The sequence below is a fragment of the Eschrichtius robustus genome, chromosome 15 (genome assembly GCF_028021215.1).
Source record: "Eschrichtius robustus isolate mEscRob2 chromosome 15, mEscRob2.pri, whole genome shotgun sequence".
Lineage (NCBI taxonomy): Eukaryota > Metazoa > Chordata > Mammalia > Artiodactyla > Eschrichtiidae > Eschrichtius > Eschrichtius robustus.
This window is the reverse complement of record NC_090838.1, coordinates 12,702,678-12,723,826: the sequence shown is the minus strand read 5'-3', so window position 1 is coordinate 12,723,826 and position 21,149 is coordinate 12,702,678. Positions and strand designations below refer to the sequence as shown.

At 35.5% G+C, this 21,149-nt stretch overlaps 1 non-coding gene across 1 annotated transcript; it reads right to left on the bottom strand.

The window, feature by feature from the left end:
* Nucleotides 1-15,888: 15,888 nt before the first annotated feature.
* Nucleotides 15,889-15,995, bottom strand: LOC137778205 (U6 spliceosomal RNA). Its single transcript, XR_011076785.1, has one exon. It is a non-coding gene; the product is annotated as a U6 spliceosomal RNA (small nuclear RNA).
* Nucleotides 15,996-21,149: the final 5,154 nt, after the last annotated feature.

The window sequence follows — 21,149 nt, the reverse complement described above, 5'->3', positions numbered from 1 at the left end:
TTTCATTATCATTTGTTTCTAGGTATTTTTTTATTTCCTCTTTGATTTCTTCAGTGATCTCTTGGTTATTAAGTAGAGTATTGTTTAGCCTCCACGTGTTTGTATTTTTTACAGATTTTTTCCTGTAATTGATATCTAGTCTCATAGCATTGTGATCAGAAAAGATACTTGATACGATTTCAATTTTATTAAATTTACCAGTGCTTAATTTGTGACCCAAGATATGATCTATCCTGGAGAATGTTCCATGAGCACTTGAGAGGAAGGTGTATTCTGTTGTTTTTGGATGGAATGTCCTACAAATATCAATTAAATCCTACTTGTTTAATGTGTCATTTAAAGCTTGTGTTTCCTTATTTCTCTTCATTTTGGTTGATCTGTCCATTGGGGAAAGTGAGGTGTAAAAGTTCCCTACTATTATTGTGTTACAGTTGATTTCCCCTTTTATGGCTGTTAGCATTTGCCTTATGTATTGAGGTGCTCCTATGTTGGGTGCATAAATATTTACAATTGTTATATCTTCTTGGATTGATCTCTTGATCATTATGTAGTGTCCTTCCTTGTCTCTTTTAATAGTCTTTATTTTAAAATCTATTTTGTCTGATATGAGAATTGCTACTCCAGCTTTCTTTTGATTTCCATTTGCATGGAATATCTTTTTCCATCCCCTCACTTTCAGTCTGTATGTGCCCCTAGGTCTGAAGTGGGTCTCTTGTAGACAGCATATATACGGGTCTTGTTTTTGTATCCATTCAGCCAGTCTATGTCTTTTGGTTGGAGCATTTAATCCATTTACATTTAAGGTAGTTATCGATATGTATGTTCCTATTACCATTTTCTTAATTGTTTTGGGTTTCTTATTGTAGGTCTTTTCCTTCTCTTATGTTTCCTGCCTAGAGAATTTCCTTTAGCATTTGTTGTAAAGCTGGTTTGGTGGTGCTGAATTCTCTTAGCTTTTGCTTGTCTGTAAAGGTTTTAATTTCTCCATCGAATCTGAATGAGATCCTTGCTAGGTAAAGTAATCTTGGTTGTAGGTTTTTCTCCTTCATCACTTTAAATATGTCCTGCCACTCCCTTCTGGCTTGCAGAGTTTCTGCTGAAAGTTCAACTGTTAACCTTATGGGGATTCCCTTGTGTGTTATTTGTTGTCTTTCCCTTGCTGCTTTCAATATGTTTTCTTTGTATTTAATTTTTGATAGTTTGATTAATATGTGTCTTGGTGGGCTTCTCCTTTGATTTATCCTGTATGGAACTCTCTGTGCTTCCTGGAGTTGATTGACTATTTCCTTTCCCATATTAGGGAAATTTTCAACTATAATCTCTTCAAATATTTTCTCAGTCCCTTTCTTTTTCTCTTCTTCTTCTGGGACCCCTATAATTTGAATGGTGGTGCCTTTAATGTTGTTCCAGAGGTCTCTGAGAGTGTTTTCCATTCTTTTCATTCTTTTTTCTTTATTCTGCTCTGCGATAGTTATGTCCACTATTTTATCAAAAATATTGCTGGCTTCATTCCCATTTCCCTACTCTATATTCTTTCTCAGCCTACTACTTAGTGGAATGTGGAAATGGTGGACTAAGGTTGCTGTAGGTATACTTAGAATTAGACACAGCTAGATACACAAGAGGTATGGAAGATGGATGTTTGGGTTTTTTTCATTATGACTTATCACAGGATATTGAACATAGTTCCCTGTGCCATACAGTAAGACCTTGTTGTTTGTCCAGTCTATATATAATAGTTTGCATCTGCTAATCCCAAACTGCCAATCCATCCCTCCCACATCCTCCTCCCCCTTGGCAACCAGAAGTCTGTTCTCTATGTCTGTGAGTCTGTTCCTGTTTTGTAGATAAGTTCATTTATGTCATATTTTAGATACCACATGTAGGTGGCAAGAAGATGGATATTTTGTGTTTAAATGGAAGTCAGACCCCTGGATGGCAGGAATATAGCCTTGACTTGATTGGAGAGGTTTGGGCTTGTTCAAAGGAAAGCAGTTACAGTCATTTGAAGAAAAGAGAACTACTAGGTTTGATGTGGAAGCTGGTAAGTTTAGTCATGGATATGATGAACATAGAATGTCCAATCAGCTGTTGAATGAATGGAGCTTGATCTCAACAGAGTCACCTGGGTTAGAGATATAGTTTTGTGTGTCATCACCATATGGATAGCATTTGCTGTAAATTAGAAGGTGGTAATAACTTGCTTTAGAAAGTTAAAAATTACTGTGAGACTTATGAGCTCTCTTCATCCTCACCTGTTGGAATAAAGATCTTTTTGTCCCAGGATATCTTGTTGACATGTTAAGTTTCTAAGGGAATTTTCTCTTTGCTGAGCATGGTTGGTTATAGAGAATTTTAGGGTTTGTATTTGTCATTTCGAAATGGCATTTCTTTCAAGCACATAAATGGTCTTTACTGACAGGAAGCTGTGCAAAAGTTCCCGTTTTACAGTTTGCTGAAATTGCTGGTTATTTTTAGAGGGAGTCAGGCATTAGTAAACCCAATGCTGAAAACGAGTCTTTGATAAACTAACAGTTTAAAATTCAACATAAATTGCACCATTTCCAATACCAGTAATTCCAGAAGATTTTTGCATTGTGCATTGTAATTTTCAATAACTTTTAAACAGTATGTTCTCAAGAATCCTGAGTGTTACCAGGGCAACCATCATCCCGGTTTTACAGATGAGTAAACTGAGACACTGGAGGGTGAAAATGACTTGCTTCAGGCTACAGAGAAATGAACAAAGAGGCCAGCTCACTTGACTCTTATCAGCAGTTTTCATTACATCATTTTCAGTCGCCTTAACAATGATGAGAACACTCTTATTATGTATTCAAAGAGTAAATAAAGACATGGCTGTAATTTAATTTTAATAATTTATGATTCTTCATAAAGTTGTAAACCTGTGTTCTAGAGGATATTAGATAAACTCTGAAAGTTTAGGTGATAAGCATATTTTTAGAGTTCTGAGCTAATAAGCTGATGGGAAATCAGGGTGCAATGGGGGTGCATTAGAGGTAGAGAATTAATCATGTCTTATTAGTAATATTGTCTGGAAGTCAGGAAATAATAACAGTGAATTTTGTTTTTCTAGTGGCTTTTCAATGATGCTGCAGATTTCCATACCTGTTGACTAAAATTAATTCATATACTTGTTGGAACTTCCTGTTGAGAAACTGACAGTCAAAAGCTATCAGACATGACTGCAGCTGTAGATTACCAGTGTTGTTTTAATAAAACAACCAGGGTTATTTTCAAGTCTACACTATATTGTTCGTCCTTTGATGCCATATTAAAATGAGCCCTATGCTTATCAGAAAAGCACCTACACTGGAAGCAACCACAAATTTCTCTCCTAAAGATATAGAAAATAATGATTTTAAAAGGCCACCAAAAGGGCAATTGAGGGAGCCAGGACAAGTTTTGGTGGTCTTCTTTGTGTTCAAGGACTGAATGCTTCAGTCCCTTTTCCTGTACTTTTAAATTAAATTAAATTAAATTTTTTAACATACTTATTGGAGTATAAGTGCTTTACAATGGTGTGTTAGTTTCCGCTGTACATATACATATATATCAGCTATACATGTACATATATCCCCATATCTCCTCCCTCTTGCGTCTCCCTCCCACCCTCCCTATCCCACCCCTCTAGGTGGTCACAAAGCACCGAGCTGATCTCCCTGTGCTATGCGGCTGCTTCCCACTAGCTATCTATTTTACATTTGGTAGTGTATACGTCCATGCCACTGTCTCGATTCGTCCCAGCTTACCTTTCCCCCTCCCCGTGTCCTCAAGTCCATTCTCTACGTCTGCGTCTTTATTCCTGTCCTGCCCCGAGGTTCTTCACTTCCAAGAGCTGGTATAAAGTTATCAAGCAAGACACATACCTCCAGTCTTATAGTTGGTCTGGGTAGAGGTGAGAACAAATGACAGGAATTAACGTGTGTGGACTGACTGTGGTGCATCTATTACTGTGCTACCTGCTTCATGTATTCTATCTTGCTTCATCTTCACAATAGCTTTGTGACATATGTACCATAATCCCTACATTGCAGATGAGGAACCTGAAGCTAAGACAATTTAAATAATATACTCATGGTTATATAGTTATATGGATTGGAGTTCAGTCTCAGGTATTATGTCTGCAAAGCCCATTTTTGTTTCCCTGCCTTTTCCTGTGAATATTATTTTCCAGGCTTGGTTCTTGATATATGTGTCTCTCCTTTGCCCATTGACCCCTCCCAGACTTTTTTTTTTTTTTTTTAAAGAGAGCTCTTCCTGTGGGTAATGAAGGCAGTACTTCTCACTGGCTCTGGTTTTTCTTTTCAAAGTCATTTCTCAACAACATTTTTTACCCCTCAAGCGTGCTTCAGATAAACCTTCTATCTTTCCTCCTAGTCTATAGTGGACATGGCTTTGTGAGCCCTTGGAAAATTCCATACAAACTCTTCCTGACCAGTGGATCAGGGAGTCGGCATTTTACTACATCAGGAGGCTTCTTATATAGACTGTGTCTCAGGTGTCCATCCAAAGTAATGAACTCTAGGATCTGTAACTTGTACTCCACTTTCTCTTTCCTCAGAGCATAGCTCTATGAACTGTGTATGCCCTGGTATTAAAACACTTAGATACCTCCAGTGGAGATTTTCTTCCTTTGGGGATTTTCTTGAGTGGATAAACACCCACCTCACCTGTGCCCTTGCAGGTTTCTTGCTGTCCTATTCCATGGTTGTACTCTAAAGACTTATCTCTCTCCAGATTAATATCCTTCAATTCACCATTGTCTTCAAGATAGTGTCTGAGCACTCAACATGCCATTTAACTGTTATTTGCAAACTGGACTCATCTTTTTCCAAGCTGAATATTTTAGCTCTGTTACTCTCTTTTGCTCCTTGCTTTAGTTCTCTCTACTTCAAATATATCAAACTACTCACCTCATGCTTTTTTTTTCAACTTTCTGTTGAAAAACAGAAACATTGTTCTCCATCTTTAGGATGCTCCTATACCGTTCTCCACTTCCAACACTCCCACTTATCTTTAAAGCACCAACTCAAATATCATTTCCCCTCTGAAGTCTTTTCTAACTTCTCAGTACAGATTTAATGATGTTTTTCCTTGGAGTTTCATAGCATCTAATGCAGCGATCCCCAGCCTTTTTGGGACCAGGGTCCGGTTTCGCGGAAGACAATTTTTCCACAGACCAGGGCGGGGGGTGGTTTTGATTCAAGCGCATTGCATTTATTGTGCACTTTATTTCTATTATTATTACATTGTTATATATAATAAAATAATTATACAACTCACCATAATGCAGAATCAGTGGGAGCCCTGGGCTTGTTTTCCTGCAACTAGATGGTCCCATCTGAGGGTGATGGGAAACAGTGACACCCGAAGTGTGTTGCTTATGTCCAGTCTACTCTGTAATCTCGTTTTGGTCTTTTTTGTTTGTTTGTTTGCTTTGTTCTTTCTTTCTTTCTTTTTTTTTTTTTTGGTTGTGTCAGGTCTTAGTTGCAGCACGCGGATCTTCATTGAGGCATGCGGGATCTTTTTCGTTGTGGCGCATGGGCTTCTCTCTAGTTGTGGTGTGCGGGTTTTCTCTCTCTAGTTGTGGTGCGCAGGCTCCAGAGCGTGTAGGCTCTGTAGTTTGTGGCACATGGGCTCTCTCATTGAGGTGAGCGAGCTCAGTAGTTGTGGCGTGCTGGCTTAGTTGCCCTGCGGCGTGTGGGATCTTAGTTCCCCAACCAGGGATCAAACCTGCGTCGCCTGCAATGGAAGGCAGATTCTTTACCACTGGGCCACCAGGGAAGTCCCCGTAATATCATTTTGGTCGCTGTCACTGCAGAAAACCCTGCTTCACAAAGATAGGATTTTGGAAATGGAAGCAGGCTTTTCAGTGCTTTTGTGGTGTTCTCAGGATATTCCACCTTGACTTTAGTACAGAATGTGTGGAGATTTGAAGTTGTCTCAAACATACTTTTAAGGCCACTGTCATTTGTGATCTCAAGCAGTTGATCCTCTTCTAGCACAAAGTCGATTCACCTGGCTTATTCACAAATGGGTCGCGGATCCATTCCTTCCCAGTTTGGGGGTCTTTTGTGGTTGGGAAGTGATGCTCAAACTCTTTTGAAAGCTGAGATAGGTGATCATGCACCAGCTGGGAGAAAGAAGGCCCTGGCTCATTCTCTTTCAAAATCTCTGCTAATGTTTGAAACATGTCAAAAATCACAATGTTCACTCGTCACCCCCATAATTCCAGTTTGGCTTTGAATGCAGCCACTTTATCTGCCGACTTGAATACAGTTGTCGTTCTCCCCTGAAGTGACAGGTTGAGTTCACTGAGCAGGTTGAATATGTCACACACGAAAGCAAGTTTTGTGACCCATTCTGTGTCATTGAAATGTGCTGCCAGTGGTGACTTTTTCAAAAAGAAATCTCTGGAGCAGCTCTCATGACTCAAAACCTCTGGCCAGTGATCTACTTTTAGAAAGCCATCTCACTTCTGTGTATAAGAGACTATGTGTGTGCTCTGCGTCCATCTCCTCACAGAGCTGTGTGAACAGATGTGAGTTAAGGGCATGTACTTTAATGTGGTTGATAATTTTAATCACATCCTACAAAACGTTGTTGGGTTCAGATGACATTTTTCGGCTAGCCAGCATTTCTGTATGGATGACACAGTGTGTAGACTCACATTCAGAAGCGACCTCTTTGACCCGAGTAGTGAAACCACAAAGCCGTCCAGTCATGGCAGCCGCTCCGTCTGTGCACAAAGTGACCAATTCAGTTTTCCTGATATGTAATCATTCAAAGACTTGAATAGTTCTGCAGCTGTGGTGTTGGTTGGCAACAAAAGTGCACATGATGTATCCTCATTCACATCCTCCTGAAAAACATATCGCACAAAAACAAGCATTGTTGCCTTGTTGTCAACATCGGTAGACTTGTCAACCTGGATTGCATACCACGGTGACTCATTAATCCTCTCTAACAATTGTGCCTCAATATCCTCTGCTACTTCATCAGTTCATCTAGTTATGGTGCTAGCCGAAAGAGGAACACGTGCCACCTTTTGAACTGCAGCCTCTCCTAAAAGCTCACGACAAATGTCCTTAGCAGCAGGCAGGATCAAGTCTTCACAATAGTAAAGGGCTTCTTAGCTTTAGCAAGAAGTGCGGTTAGCCGCTAAGAATCATGCTCTCAGTGCAGACACATTTGATGAAGTGGTGGCCTTCAATAATTGCTTCTGTTCCTCGTGTTCACATTTTTTTCTTTTGAAAAACTCCAAAGACTTGTCTTTTAATGCAGGGTGCTTGGTCTCCATGTGGCAAAGCAGTTTTGAAGGTTTTATGGTTTCGTTGGATAGCTGGTTGCCACATATTATACAAAGCAGGCTTGAAGAATGTGAATCACCTGTTGCAATGAACCCAAAATTTAAGTAGGACTCTTGGTATTTTCTTTTAAATATAGCTTTCTTTGTGTTGGCAATCTTAGAGTCTTCTGCTGTCTCATCATTGGGTCTTTCCCCCTTTTCAAAGAAGCTCTCCAGTGATGTTTGCTTTTTACTTATTTTGGCTAGAGTTAGCTTGTAGGCTTACCAAAACCGTGACTGAGACAAGTGCACAGTGCGGGAAAGAGGCATGGACAGAAGTGGTAAATAAAATAATGGGTGGGCTATGCATGGACTAAAATAAGTGTCGGATTCTAACTTAAAGCCTGCCACCAGATGCAGCTGTACAATTGAAGTACATCAACTCACTTGCCACTATAAAACCTGCCACCAGATGCAGCTTAATTGTCATTTGCCACTCACTGATAGGATTCTGATATCAGTCTGCAAGCAGTTGATTTATTATGGTCTCTGTGCAGTCAAACTTCTCTGCTAATGATAATCTGTATTTGCAGCTGCTCCCCAGTGCTAACATCACCACCTCAGCTCCACCTCAGATCATTAGGCATTAGGTTCTCATAAGGAGCACGCAACCTAGACTCCCTCACATGCGGAGTTCACAGTAGGGTTCGCGCTCCTATGAGAATCTAATGCCACCGCTGATCTGACAGGAGGCAGTAATGTGAGTGATGGGGAGCAGCTGTAAATACAAATGAAGCTTCACTCACTGGCCTCTGCTCACCTCCTGCTCTGCAGCCCAGTTCCTGACAGGCCACGGGTCCAGGCCACGGGTCCATGGCCCGGGGGTTGGGGATCCCTGACTTAATGTGTGCTTCTGTTATTGAAATCAACACACTCCCTCACACTTAGTTGTGTTTTCTCTAGACAGTGAACTTTTAGAGGGCAGGTATTCTGACTTATTTTTCGAATCCTCCCTGCTTATGACACAGCCCCATCACTCCTTCCTGGTAGCTAAATTTACAGTTTTAGACCTGAGTTGGCAGGCCTCAATCATTTTTTGCTTACATGTTAACCTTAACATTTAAAAAAATACTTTAAAAAGTGTTAACATGTATTGAACACTTACTACACAGCAAACACTTTTTCAGGCTTTTTACATGCATTTCCTTACCTAATTCTTAAATAACCCTACAAAGTAGAAATGGTTATTATACTTATTCAGATAAGATATGAGCAGATCAGAGAATGAGTACCTTACCCAAAGTCACATAGATAGTCACCAGCAAGGTGACATACTGTTTCCTGGGGCCCAGATTAGTGACCTTGAGTAAGGAATGGGTATCTAAAACAGCTGCTTGAATTGTTCACATATAAGCTTCCCTATTTTCTAAGTATTAAAGATTTGGAAAGCAGAGGATCAAGCCTGATAGTATGGACTTTAATGGAGTCAGTTTAGCCTTTCCCTTCCAGGCTGCGGCTTCCCACGTTTGTAGTCTGTCTCTGCAAATTGTAGATTAATCAGCATCAGTTGCTGAGTCTTCTTTACTTGCATTACTTCTCTTTGAAGTGTAGTCAAATAAACAGAAAAACTTTCTTCTAGGAGGTTGATTTTCCTCTTCTGAGATGGATCCTGTGTGTTTTGATTACAACTGCTACCCAACCATTTTCAATTTCCCTCTTTTGGTCATTTCTCCCTAGTTTATAATGCCATCCAGTTTAGAAGAGCAAATTTAATGAATATGATTTATCTTCCTTAAGATTAACAAAAATGAGAAGACCAAAGACAATGTATAGCTCTCTAGAAGCTCATCCTAACTTAAAGTATTGATCAAATCAATCTTTGTGCTATTTTATTGTTCATAAGAGATTCTGTTGGAGACAAATAGCATTCTGATTGACTTTTATGATCATTATAAAGATACTATATTGGTTTGTAGGTAAGGAGTTCAGTCTGTCAGGGTTCAGGGTCAGTGCAGATAAATTTGAACCCCATTAGCATCAAAAAGCATAATCTAGAGTTGAGGTCAAGTTATCAGGTCAGAGTCTGGATTTATGGTTCAGGATAAAAGCAGCAAGGAGATGTATAGAGATGAAATACCAGAAATATAACCTCATTCCACATATGTGAAACTTGATCCTGGCCAACTTCACCAGTCTTCCTTCTCCTGCTTTTAATATGTGCTAGGATCAGGACTAGCCAATGACCACCACTCTCTCCCTTGAGCACGCCTGCAATTACAAAGACCTAGAGTGCTTGTGTTTCTCCTGGCATGATGTCAGTCCATGAAACTTGGCAACCAACTAAACTACTCATCAGTCTACAAAAAAACCATGGCTTTGTGCGTTCGGATATCATAAGATATTGACAATGATGGAAGGACAGAGAATGGAATATGAACCATTAAAAAAGGTCAGACTTCCCTCCAGCATCCAGAAATCTCCAGGATGCCAATATCAGACTATGTAATTGACATCCTAATGAGTTTAGCTTTTCCTTTATAGTCACGTAATGTAAACTCAATTTGCAAGATCCTTTAATAACTTTGAAGCTCAGAAACATACATGGGCATATGCCTTAACATGTTATGAAAGTTCAAGAGAGACCTGCAAAACCAATGGTAGAACGCAATCGGATTTAAGGCCATCCTTTCTATAGACTATGAAATAATCATTTAGATGGCAAAGGACACATTTAAATAACCCAAACTCATCCAGATTTTTTACATTGAAGTCTATCCAAATATGTCCTCTTAAGACAACTTAGATTAGAGGAAAAGCAAAGAACTTAACCCAAAAAGAGCAGGTTGAAGCTTAGTTCTTCCCTTTCGTGTTCACATGATCTTTTACAGTTAATTGCATGTACCTTGGTATTCCACATTTGGAAAATTTACTTAAAATATGTACCTTAAAACAACTACAGTTGTTCAGATCAATAAATGAGGTGTTTTTTTCTTTTGGTCTACTGGTGCTAGTGAGGCTGAGGTGGAGGCTTAATCACTTACTTCAGGTTGTATCAGAGTCTTGACCTTTAAGACAGTGTGCTGCTGTGCTGAAGGTGGCATGGGAAAGGGTTTGTGGAAGTTGACATGAGAAATATGATTGGTTCATTGTTTTCAGTCTCTACTACATAGAGGCAAAAATCTGCAACTATTTATCTCCATGGTATGATTCAAGTTATAGAAAAGCTGAATTTATAAATCCGTCATGGCTAGAATGATTCTATTTTTGGCATTATGTATTCAAAATGTATTAAATACAAGACTCTGAAGTTGGGAATCGAGAACTGAGAATTCAACCACTACTCATTTAAATTCTCGTTTCTGGAGGTACTTTTAGAGAATTAGAAAGCAGAAGGCACATCCTATAAATTTCTCTTAGTTTTTGAATTCTGAATGCAGGAAAAAAAGACTTTGGGAAGTATGTGTTTCTCATTTTGTGGACTATTGAACTTAGGAAAACAATAGCAAATATACTGGTAGGCATCTATAAAAATATATAATTACCCATTCTTCAGGTATGTATTTGGAAAAATGACAAAGTATACACTAAAAACTTTTTCTAGGTGACCCATTTTGATTCATTAAGTTATTTATGAAATCACAAACCTATGGGTATTATGAAAAATATTCAATAAATTATGTTAAAATAATTGGATTTAGGGGAAAAATTCTCTACAAACTGTCAAACGATAATTCACCAAAAATAAATTTTAAATGTGTAAAGTGTTTAAGAAAAGTGAAATTATAAGCTGTAAAATATATATTGTATATATAGTTAATTAATCTTGCAAAGAACATGAACTTTATAAGGATATAAACAAGAAGGAAAATCATGAGGGCAAAGGCTGATATATTTGATTACATTAAAATTTAAAACTTTAATATATTAATAATTTTTGTATCACATGTAAGATGAGTTGATACCTTTTCCTTGTGAAACATTCTTATTAACCAATAAGAAAAGCACTAAAACTAAAAAAAGTATGTAAAGAAAAATTTCTAAAAGGTGAAATACAAGTTGATAATAAGCACAAACAAAAACAAAATTATTAGTCATTACTGTTGCAAATTTAAATAAAATTATGCTATTTTAAATCATTAAACAGAAGAAAAATAAAAAAGAGGTCAATGATTTAAAAAGTATAATGAGGGAAATAACGTATTTAATTGTTGTTGATGAAAATGGTGTAAACTTTTAATGATAGCATGTAGTAATATGGATTGAGTCTTAAAATATCCATATTGTTTTGCCTATAGTCTTCACCTCAGGTAACATATCCCAGAGTATTAATCAGAGATCCATAAAAAAATGAACCTACATGGAAATTTAAAGGGATATACTAAACAATATAACAGTTCTTCAATAAGAGTGCAATAATATAATGGAATATTATGCAGACATCACAAATATGTTTTCAAATAATATTTACTACTAAAGGAATATTTTAATAATTTTTAAAAACTTAAAAGAAGAAGTAAGTACAAGTAAAGTAGTAGTAAAGTAGAATGTAAAGTAGGTAAGTAAGTTAGATTATAGAGTGGGAATTATATTTTTACAGTACAAACCTGGGGGAGAGACTAGAGAGACTGAATAAAAATATAGTAGAACTTCAGGACTGCAATTCCTGTCTGTTATACAGGAAGGAGTTATGACGTGAATGAGGGGTTTAATGAGCTAGATTCAGTTGTGCAAGCTACATAACTTTGGGCATGAGAAGGTATGTATAGAAACAACCTCTGGCAGACCTTGAGGTTTATCTCTTAGCAAAGTTTAGTTAAACATGGTGATAACTTTGAAATCAGTGGGGTTTTTTTGCTTGTTTGTTTTTGCGTCTTAAACATGTTTTCTATGTTTAAATCACAAGGATATAACTAAATGCAATTGTAGTGAAGACAGGAGTAGCACAGAAAATTTTAGAATCAGGCCAAGGATCTAATGTCAAGATATCACGGACAAGATGCTGAGGAAGAAGCCAAAGCATGTTCAGGGACTCCACCCAGACCATATGCTGCTCAAATGAAAGCTCCAAGTCTGAGTACGAAATGTGGGGAAAGTTAGTCTGGTGTCAAATCTGAGATCTAAGCCTGCAGCATTGAAGTATGGGGTCAAATATAAGGTCTAGGATAACTAGTAATATGAGATCCCTGTGGGTAATGACCTATTATTATAATAGCCCTTATTTTTTTTAAATGTTAATGTCTGCACCTGATACACAGCAGAAATGCAGGTAACTGGAAAGAGCTGCTGAACTGTGCAATCAGAAAATGAACGGATTTGTTTATGTTGTCATTTAAATTATCAGCCTAATGCTTTGTTAAATGTTTTTATTAGGGTTTCTTAACAAATAGAATTCAAGCTGTGGCCAAGGCAGTACTCAGAAGAAATTTACATACTTAAATGTATTTATCCAGTTAACAGAAATATTCAAAACATTCAAACAGAGAAGGGAAAGGAAAACAGAAACAAACATTAAAAGTGCAAGGAAGAAATAAGAGTAAAAGAAAAATAAAGTAAAAGAAGAATACCATTTACACTAACATAAAAATTATGAACTGTTTAGATCCAAATTAAATTATGGATTCATCTGCTTAAGCCATTAAAACTTTTATAGAATGAAGAGATTGGATGCAAGATCAACCTAAAAATATCAGTAGCTGTGTTACATACCAAGGGTGTGAATAATCAATTTACAAAATGTAATGAGAAAATAAAAGATCTGGATTGTAATAGAAGTAAAAATCTCAAAAACATTTAGGAATACAGATAATCAGGAAAGTTTAGATCCTATAAGGAGAAAAATACAAAATGTCATTGAAGTAAATAAAATAAGATCTAACTAAATTAATTTGGCTCTCGTTTCCATTTTCTTCATTGGAAAATATTGTAAAGATGTCAATTCTTTTCAAATGAAATTCTAAATTCAATGTCCTTTCAAAGGGATATTTTTGGAAATTAATAATTTGACTTTGAAGTTTACATTAAAATAGTCTAAGAATATCCAAGAAATTTTGAACATAAAGAACAGTAGGTCATCTGTCTTAACTAGATAGTACAATGCTGTATAAATTTATGCTATTAATAATATTTTGATCACTAGAACATAATAAATAGTTCAGAAACAGACCCATGTAAATATGACATGTTAGTAATTCACAGGAAAAATTCACATTTAAAATTAGTGGAAGAAATGTTAATCTCTTACATAAATATTGTTCAAAAACTAAATATGAAAAAAACAAAAAACAAACAATTTAGAAGAAAATGTATTCTTTTATAATCTTATGTAGAGAAAGGCTTCCTAAAATATATATAAAATTCAAAATCATGAGGGGAAAAAGATTTGCCTACATTAGAATTTAAAGATCTTTACAAAAATATTTACCATAAATATAGTTAAAAGCCAAGTTTCAGAGTGGAAAGGAAAAAATAGAAAATGATTGCAAATATATATGATAAACTAAAGATTAATATCTATATTATATAAAGAGCTGTTATGAAACAATACAAAAAGGAAAATAGCTCAATGGAAATATCAGCAAAGTACATAAACAGAAAGATCACATAAAAAATAAAACATCGCTTACTCATCCTATATTATTAAACTTCAACTTGGCATAAACCTATTAGAAGGCAATTTTATACTAACAGTTTAAGTGCTCATAATATATTTTAACCTATCGTTTCCATTTTTAGAAATTTACTTTAAAAATACTCAAATAAGCTCCTCGTATTAGGCACTGTTTTACGAGTTGGTTATAGAATAGTGAACAAAACAAATACAATTCCTTGTCTCATTGACACTGCTTTCCTTGGGCAGACTGACATTGAATAAGAAGCCAGATAGCCAGAGTACATAATTACAAACCACGATGGGTTCCTTGAAAGAAAAGTGTAGAATCCCATGAAAGGGCATAATAAAGGAATCACATACACATACATGCACTAACACATCATGTGTACAGACACAATGTAAACATTTCACAATATGAAATGGTTGTCAACATTATGCTCATACATCATGAAATAGACCTAGCTTAGTAACATGAACATTTCTTCAAATTATAATTTAGGTGAAAAAGATTTCCCAATAGAGTGTATAGTCTGTTCCTAATTGTTTGTATTATATGTTTCTTAGCTCTTTCTGCAACATACATTCATTTCAGGATTTTCTCTAAGGATTCTTAACTTATCCTTCAAGCAAGTGTTTCAAACTGGGACCAGGGACTTCACATGCCAAGATTAGTTATTTGACAGAATACTCCTCTGTATTTATCACTGTGTTTTGAAACCAAGTGAGAAATCAGTGACCTAAAGACAAAAATATTGTGGTGGACAATAAGTAGCACAGAGCTAGGGGCTATATATAGGAGTTACATGTGGGAGGAATGATGAGATATCAAGGGTGAAAGGAAGAGTTCTTGTGCTGTCAGTGTCTCCTATCACCATGGAATCTCTCTAAATACTAAAATCCCAGTTTATAACTAGAAATTAGGATTAACATGTACATCCCCTGGGTGAGTGGGAGGGAACATTATCAATATACCTCCTACCCTCCTAAATGAATTGAGGTGTATCTTGATGCTGTTTGCTTTTTTATTCTGTGAAAGAAATTGCATAAGACAGTTAATGTCTGCTTCTATAAAGTTTATGGAATTTATCCATAAAGACATCTATACATGTTTGCCTTTTCTTGCATAACTGTTTGAAATTATATAGTAAATTAATTCCTTTATTGTTTATAGATCCATCTATTTTTCTGTATTTCTTTTTGTGACTATTTTGAGGTGTTATTTTTTGTTCACTTGAGAGTCTATGCAGTTCAATTGCATTTTCAAATTTGTGGCTATAAAGTTGTTTAGAGTATCCTCATTATCTTTTAAATATATTTTCTGAATCTTAATTTTGTCTCTTTTTCATAATACTGTTTTTGTACCTCCTCTTTCTTTGTTTCCTCATCTGTCTTATTAAGAATTTCTTAACTTATTAGTCTTTTCAGATAAATATTTTTGTTTCTTCAAACTATTTTTATTTTATTTTATTCATTTTATTTTGCTCTTCCTTTTCTACCTTTTTTAGATGAATTCTTAGCTCATTAATGAGCACTTTTCTCATATTAGGCATTTAAAACTATCATTGTCCCTCAAAATACTGCTTTAGTTTCATCCCACAAGCTTTAATATAATGTATATTCACAATATTTCAGTTTAAAGTTTTTTCCAATTTCCTTGATAATTTAGTATTAGTTAGCCCATGAATTATTTGTAACTTAAAACAATTAAAAACACATTTTCTAGTTACCTTTATATTATTTATTTTTGTTTAATGATATATTCAGCAGAAAACAGACTGTATGCTTTTTTTTTTTTTTTTTTTGCTTTAAGGCATTCCATTTTATTTATTTTCACCTCATTCTCAATACTTGCACAGAGATTGACACATAGAAAATGCTCAGTGCTTTTGAACACATGAAGGGATTTTTAAAAAGAATTTTAAAAATTGCTCCTAATAATACAACCTCTGAACAACACATCATATACAAAAATATGGAATGCTTCATGAATTTGCATGTCATCCTTGCACAGAGGCCATGCTAGTCTTCTCTGTATTGTTCCAATTTTAGTATATGTGCTGCTGAAGCAAGCACCAGACTGTATGCTTTTACTGTTATAATTTATATATATATATTTTTCTTAAAGGTCTTATAAATTGTTAATTTTCATGAATGTTGGTGGATTAGTAATGCAAAATATTCATCAGTTGCCCATTAGGTCAATTTAGTTAAGCATTATTGAAATCTACTATAGTCAGTTTTTTCCTGCTCATTATTCCAGAATAAGAGAGGATTTTGTCATATATACCCCAGATAATTTCCTTTTATAGTACTGTCAATTTTTGCTTTATATATTTTGAGACTATTATATTTTATGCATAAAAAATCTAGAATTGTTTTATCCTCCTAGTGAATGGAATTTTATCATTCTGAAGTAACCTCTTTTTAATTCTATTAATACTTTTTACTATATGGTATATTTTGTTTGATATTAATGTAGCTACATCAACTTTTACATTCCATCCTTTTAAATCTGGCTATTTCAACATTTCCATTTCTTTATGTTTTTTTAGGGTCTAATAATTTATGTCTTTCAATTGGATTGAGTTCATTTAAACTTATTTATTGTTCTTATGGGTGTATATAACATACATATATCTAATGATTGATTTTCTACTTATATCTAATCAGTTTTTAATTTATTTTCCTTTTTTTAGGTGTTTAGTGAATAATTTTTAATTGAATATCCCATTTTCTGGATTTACCTGATTGTTTCCTTATGGTGGTTAGCTTCTTCTTATATCCCTATATTTCCTATAAAACAGATGTTATTCCTAAAGGTTTTAGGATACAGGTTAAATATTTTTGGCAATAATATTCCAAAGTCAATGTTTTGTACTGCACATTACATCATTTCAAGGAGCACACAGACTGAGGCTGTGCTGTTATCAATGATGCTGAATGTGATCACGTGGTTAAGGTGGTGACTATCACATAATTATTATCATGACATTAGTATTTCTCCATTATTAAAGAATATTTTTCCTTTCGCAAATAGCAAGTATTCTGTGACTATTTGGCACTGTGCAAAAATTCTGTTCCTCAACATTGCAGCTAGTGATTTTAACATTTGTTTATGATGCTTGCCTGAATCAAGTATTCGTTGAATGTGGCTAAATGATAATTGATTAATTTTATTGAGTTCCTTCTTTGTTTAGCTGGCATTCTTTTGCTAAAGAAGAGCTTTAAAATTGGGGATAAAACGCAGGTTCTCCTATGAAGACAGAATAAATGCTCATAATTCTTTCCCTTTTCTACTAATTTCAGAGTAAGGAGTTGATGTAAGAATTACTTCCAGTGGAGACAGATTTATTTCTTATTCTTTCACTCTCTCTCTCTCTTTCTCTCTCCTTCTCTGTTTTCTTTACAAATATTATTGTGCTCATCATGTGCCTTCTCCAACCAAACTTTGCTCTGATCTGGTCACCGTCATAGTGAACTCAATTTCCCAGGCTTCCTTACCTACTGGCCTCCAGGTAAGTTCAGCCAGTATGAGGCACTATTAAAAGACTGGAGGGCAAAGGGAGCAGTAAAGCCAGGGCATGCCTCCCTCTTACTAGGCCTCTTCCAACAGTGGTGGCCTCTCCGTGTGACTCCAGTTCCCTCTGGACATCTCTTTCCTCTGGGGTCCCAACTCATACAGGCACCTCAGTTTAGTTTTCTCTCCTATTTGTGGCTCTGCTTCCAGGCCCTGATAAAATAACATCTTTGTACTTAGCACTGTTGGGATGTCATGGCGTCCAGTTTCTATCAATTGAAAATACTAAGAAAGGTATTTTTAAACATCATGTGTTCATTTTCATTTTCCAAATTCAAGTTCTCCTTATACACCCTTTCTTAACTTTTTAAAATTTTATATTTTCGTTCTATTCTCTTACACTGAAAATTTTATTCCTAATAGCATTAACATATTGTCTAATTTTCTATAACTTACAACATATATTTTTATTTCCTGGGCAACTTTTATCTGCAAAACATAAAATAGTTTTAATATTAAAAAATGCTGATATTTCTACTAACAGAAATAAAATTACTGATATTATTTAAGATTTTTAAATTATCTTGCTCTTAAAATAATCCTACTAAGAATGTAAAGTTTAGATTTTTATTTTCAAAATCTCCTAAATTGCTTATTTGTGGGTTTTGTTAGTAGTTTGATATATGATTATGTATTTGATTATATATTCATTTCTATTTGTTTTCATATTTATGGTAGCATTTTCTTCTTTTTTAGTAAATTTTATTTTCTGTAATATATAAAATGATATGGTTGGAAAAGCAAACTTTCCCTAGTATGCAAAAGTTCCAGTCCATGGACTTTCATTAATTCCCAGGATGAGAGGTGGTGCAGTGTGTGCTTACCTTCTTGGTCTCAATGTTATGACTTCTTGACATAAGCAGAATTCCTTGTTTTTCTTTTCTTTTAGCCTCATTCCTTCTTTTATAAGAGTATTCTTAATAGTACATTGAGAATTTTTATAATTGCATTACAAGAGGGTTTCGGGATCTCTAAACCACCAAATTGCCAGAATAGGATCAGGATCTCTCAGGACTGTGCCATATCTATCTCTAATCTCAGAATCTAGGGCAAACTTTGTGCTTCTTAGTTTCTTAATAAATGGCTATTGAATGAAGAAGTAAATTATTTTTACTTCAAAAATATATTTTTTAATCAATAAAGACCATGATTTCTCAGCAGTGATGTTATTGACATTTTGGAAGGAATAATTCTTTGGTGTAAGGGCTGTCTTTTGCATTATAGGATATATATTTTTTAACATCTTTACTGGAGTATAATTGCTTTACAATGGCGTGTTAGTTTCTAATGCATTATAGGCTATTTAGCAGCATATCTGGCCTCTGACTACTAGATGCCAATAGCCTCAGTCATGGCATTCAAAAATGTCTCCAGACATTGTTAAATATCCCTTGATGGGAAATCACTCCCAGACGAGAACCATTCATATTAGACTATATAATAATACATTTTGTTATGTTGTTAATGACAATGTTCTTATACTTTGAATATCAGAGTTTTAGTCAACATGGTTGATGTTTGTGGTGAAAATGAAATTACCTGCAATGAATTCTTGGCTTGACTGAGTATCTCCTTGACACTTCATTGAGGAGTATCTATGCCAGAGAAAAGTATCCTTTTAAGTCCCTCACAAGGGCTAAAAACAGGCCAATGGGCTTTAGGAAATATACTTTCCTCCATGTGACTGTGGTCAAGGCCAATTAATTTAGAGAACTTTCCTGCCCAGTGTCTTACTGTGCTCTTCATTCTCTTCTGAGACAGTGTCCCCACCTTGTGTCTCCTAGCACAAGTTGACCAAGGCACCAATTTCCATAAGAAACTTAGTGTCAGTCTTGAATAAGCAGTTGGACCAGTTATAGGACAGAGCTTTATTGGTCTGGTGACAAAGGGAATGAAAACTCTTGCTGTGAAAATGCTGATAAGCCCCATTAGTGAGGTTTGTACAGTCATTAATGCAGCTTTCACATTTTTGCCAAAATACTCACTGTTTTCCTCCACTCAATGCATCACTCTTTTTCTACTGACTGATATTTTTAAACCCATCAATTATTTAAGAGTAAGGGAAGCATTATTAATATGTCAAAAATAAAGTCTTTTGGAGAAGATATTCCCTTCAGAGAAGAGCTGAGGGAAAATACATACACAGAGACAGGAACCCCTCTGCCTCTTATTAGATTGGTTAGCAAAGTACTGTTTTTGTTTCAACCAACAAACATCTTTTGAGAGTACATTTTTCACTTTGGGATACCAACAAGACATAGGGCATGTCTCACCAGTAGCTTGTCACTAGAATGACAAAATTAGAGCATTTTTGAAAGTGAAAGGGGAACTATTAATAAATGTACTGGATAAAGGCATAACCAAGATTAATTGGCTCCAAATTTTATGATAAAGTTGGGGAAATAAGTCATCTAACTGACCAGATTTTTATGGCCTTGAACTTAGAGGTAGAACAGATGAAGCATTCTGACTGATTCAGGGCAGGTAGAAGAATGTTAAATTCCTGTGTGCTGGAAACAGGGTGGGAGGGGGAGAGTTAATTTGTGAAAGCTCTCAGAGCAACAGCTGGCATTGTTTGAGTACCAGCTCTATGTTATCCACGTGAAATAGAGCATGGACCCATACCATGTCTTCTAGAACTCTCATAAACTTCTAAGGAAAACAATTTTATACAAATCAAATGCTGTTACTTAGTGATGCATTGCTGATATTGTCATTAAGGCTAGATCAGTTCAGTTCAAAGCTATTTACTGAGCATGTGGCATGTGTCAGGTGCCTTTTGTCAGGACTCAAAGATGAAGAGAATGCTTCTCTTCAGGAAGTGAACAATCTGTGGGAGGAGCCTGCAGCATAGGGAGTTTTCTCTTTAGGGGAGATTTTAGAGTCTGTTTTAGTAAAGGGAGTGATTATTATACTCCTTGGATGCTAAAGAGCAAAAGAAAGTGAATATTTTACCTGTTTTCTGACACTTGTACTTTTTTACAAGCTAGGAGTACAAGAGTATTTACAGTTGCTACGTAATGGCAACCCTCGGTAAATACAGATGGCATTATACTATACTATCTCATTTAATCTTGAGAATATCATTTGACACATGCATTACTTCTCATTTTACGGATGAGAATACTAGGATTTTAAATGGCAGTGACAATTTCAAGTCACAGAATAATGTAACCTGAAACTATAAAGTAGGCTTAAGTTAAAACACTTCTTGTGAGTTCATTCTGATACCAATTCTATCTCCGTCCTGGATGATGGACAACTGACTGTGGATGGCTTCACAGTAATGGCAGAGGAAGCATTCAGGAGGTCAGCAATGCCAACCAAAACATAGGGCCGCTGCTTGTCACAGATGATGTGCGAAGTAGTCCCATTGTTTTATATTCTATTCTATTAAATATAATAAATTCTACTTCTTTTAAAGACAGAGATCACAGTTTCTTTGCTTTGGACAAACAAAATGGAGAGACTACACTGAGTATTTCTGCAATGTGAGGTGGACAAATAGCCTGCATAATCCTGTTTACTTTGAATATCTTGGGGACTGTATTCTTCCATAGTCTCTCATTTTTAGTAATATTTATATTATAACGTTTTAGAATTGAAAGAATAGGGGAAAATGCTGTTTGGTCTCTATTTCTAATACCAAC